Below are 3,375 nucleotides of genomic sequence, written 5' to 3' on the forward strand. Positions count from 1 at the left end.
AATAAATATAAGAGCTCTCCCAAGTGGTAAAGAACCCACCTGCCAGTTCAGAAGACATAAGAGACATGGGATCCATCCCTGGGTCAGGAAGATCCCCTGGAGGAGTGCATGGAAACCCACTCCAGTATTCATGCCTGGAGAATTAAGGAGTAATCTCTGACACACAAAAATACACAGTAATTATAAAATTATTAAATAGTATTTATTAATTTTTATTCAGTATAGATTCTACTTTGAAAATATTTATATTGAAGAATATATAGAAGTTCTTAATTATTCAATTTCACATACTTACAATCAATTTAAACTGAAAATACAATTACTATCTTATGGAGCATGCATAAAATTTGACAATATAAAGAGCTTCTCACTATAAAATTTTGAGTACAACTGCTATGGGAGAAAAGACTGTCTCAAGACCACACAGTATATCATACAAATAATTAGAACAAGAATCAGAGGGTATGAGTTTGAGTCCTGAATCCACATTACTCAGGAATGAGACCTTGGACAAGTAATTTAAAATCATAATCCTAATCTCTTAACTGAAACAATGAGAATAACATCTTTTAACCTTACTAATTCATAGATTAACAGAAGAGACAAATTGATCTATGTGAAATCACTTTAAAATCTTAAGTACTAAAAATATAACTTTAAATAAAACTATTTCTGTCTTGAACAGGAAAGGTAATCATAAAGTGAATGGATTCCAGACAGGTGGCAAAACTGTAAAGAAGGAAAAAAGATCACCAAAATTAAACTCAGCCTATTTATAAGAACTAACCTCTAGCCAGTAAAGCAAACTTCCAGCTTCACCATTTCCTGGATTGAGGAATGTCTGCAAAGTTGCTTAAATTTTCTATAAGTTTTCTCATATAAAATGAGATGAGAGAACTATAAATTGGCTGTAATTATTCCCTTCTTATTAATTAAACCCACATTTGTTTAGAATAGTTGGATATCCCCAGGTAAAGAGGAAAAAACAAAAAACAACCTCAACCATTCTTTCAGCTATGAGTTACCAATGAGAACTTTGTGGCCAAACAATAGCCAGTGATATCATAAGGGTGAATCAAAATGAAAGTTCTTTAGAAGGGACAGACCAAGCTGAGTTGGACTATAAAGAAAGCTAAGTGCCGAAGAATCGATGCTTTTGAACTGTGGTGTTGGAGACGACTCTTAAGAGTCCCTTGGACTGCAAAGAGATCCAACCAGTCCATCCTAAAGGAAATCAGTCCTGAATATTCATTGGAAGGACTGATGCTGAAGATGAAACTTTGGCCACCTGATGTGAAGAACTGACTCATTGGAAAAGACCCTGATGCTGGGAAAGATTAAAGGCAGAAAGAGAAGGGGATGACAGAGGATGAGATGGTTGGATGGCATCACCGATTCAATGGACATGAGTTTGAGTAAGCTCCAGGAGTTGGTGATGGACACGGAAGCCTGGCATGCTGCAGTCCATGGGGTTGCAAAGAGTTGGACATAACTGAGTGACTGAACTGAACTGAAGGACTTAAGAGACAAACTTGGGAAAATAAGAAAGCCTTGGATTGATTGGGGACAGTTGTCTGCTATCAACATTTTAGAAGTTAGATATAGTTTTATTAATAAAAATTCCATTCAGTTACAGAAAGGTATTAAATTATGTTTTTCTTGGTTAAAAGATCCAGCCACTACATAAACCCTATAGAAATATAAATGTATATAACAAAGGTCTCAAATGGAAAGAAAACTACACTCATCTTAAAGTTCCCCCATGCTTGGAGGACTAGTAGATTGCATACGCAAGTGTCTCACTAGGATATGCTTGAGAGATGGTGGAAATAACACCATAGTTTTGGAATTGTTCAAAATTTTTCCCTTGAAAAAGATTTCCCACAAGCATCACCTAAAATCAAAGATAAGTGATATGAGATAGTCTCAAAAACTCTAAAATACAAATGGGTGGCAACTAACAGCAATAGCTACAAGACCTGTCTGGTGTTAGTGGCTATGGAGGAGAAAGTAACAGGTTGTCTTATAAACCTGAAAACTCAAAAATATATACAATACATTCTTATTGATAACTCAACAAGGCCACTTGAAGATACCAGCTAAAATTGGGAGGGATTTCAGAATACAATAGGAGATGAGTAAAAGATGTCCATGTAAAAGTTAAAAGATGACTTTTAAATTTTGATGGTTTTAAAAAACTAACTAGAAAAACCTAAGACAGGGTATGTCAAAAGAACAAAAGAGCTAACTTAAAAGGGTTTATCACTGGCTAAAGATAGGATAAATTGAAAATAGCTAAGGATATTGATTGCAGGAGAACAAAATACATTAAATATGCTTAGATCATTGATTTCATAATAATTTAAGAAACAAAACAACTAATTGGTCAATTTTAGAGAATCTTAGAAAACTATTTAGTTTGAGAAATGGTAAATAAAGTTACAAATCAAACACTAGCCTTCCCCATATCTGATCTGTATTGTCTAGTCCTTCACAAGTCTCTTAGGACACAGACATGACCTCGGGTCTAACAGTGGAGACATGGCCCAATGTAGATGGGATGATGACCATGAGGAAAAAAGGAGACATGAAATGAAATCTATGAAGATGCACAAAGTTCAGTGCTATATAGATCCCAACTTCTGTCTCCTAAATGAATTAACATTTGTGTCTTGACTAACTTATTTAACCAATCAATTAGTTGTAATTCTTGTATCAGAATATTGTCTAGAAGCGTCTCCCAAATTGTGCTAAATAAATCAGTACAGAAGCATTGAAAAAAAAGTCAATAAATATATAATAAATCACTCAAAGTTTATAAAATGATTTTATAAAGGGAAAACACAAACAGTAAGGAGCCTGGTGGGCTACAGTCCATTGTGGTTGCAAAGAGTCCAATATGATTTAGTGACTGAACAACAACAACAAACAGTAATTGAATTGTAGTTCAAAAGTAAATGGGGCTTCCCTGGTGGTGCAGAGGTTAAAGTGTCTGCCTGCAATGTGGGAGACCTGGGTTCGATCCCTGGGTCAGGAATATCCCCTGGAGAAGGAAATGGCAACCCACTCCAGTATTCTTGCCTGGAGAATCCCATGGACAGAGGAGCCTGGTGGGCTTCAGTCCATGGGTCACAAAGAGTCGGACACGACTGAGTGACTTCACCTTCACCTTCACCTTCAAAAGTAAATGAAGGAGATTCTGGGGAGATAATAATAATAGTGTCATAGTCTCTGACACTCTCCAAATTACAACACAAAATAAGTCTAACGACATAGCCAAAAGCCCAAGGACAGCATTTCTAATAAAACTTTAAATATCTATTAATGTCAAAATAAAAAGAGACTTTTGAGTGGCATCAACAGTCATTAGAACTG

The sequence above is a fragment of the Oryx dammah genome, unplaced genomic scaffold (genome assembly GCF_014754425.2).
Source record: "Oryx dammah isolate SB20612 unplaced genomic scaffold, SCBI_Odam_1.1 HiC_scaffold_20, whole genome shotgun sequence".
Taxonomy (NCBI): Eukaryota; Metazoa; Chordata; class Mammalia; order Artiodactyla; family Bovidae; genus Oryx; species Oryx dammah.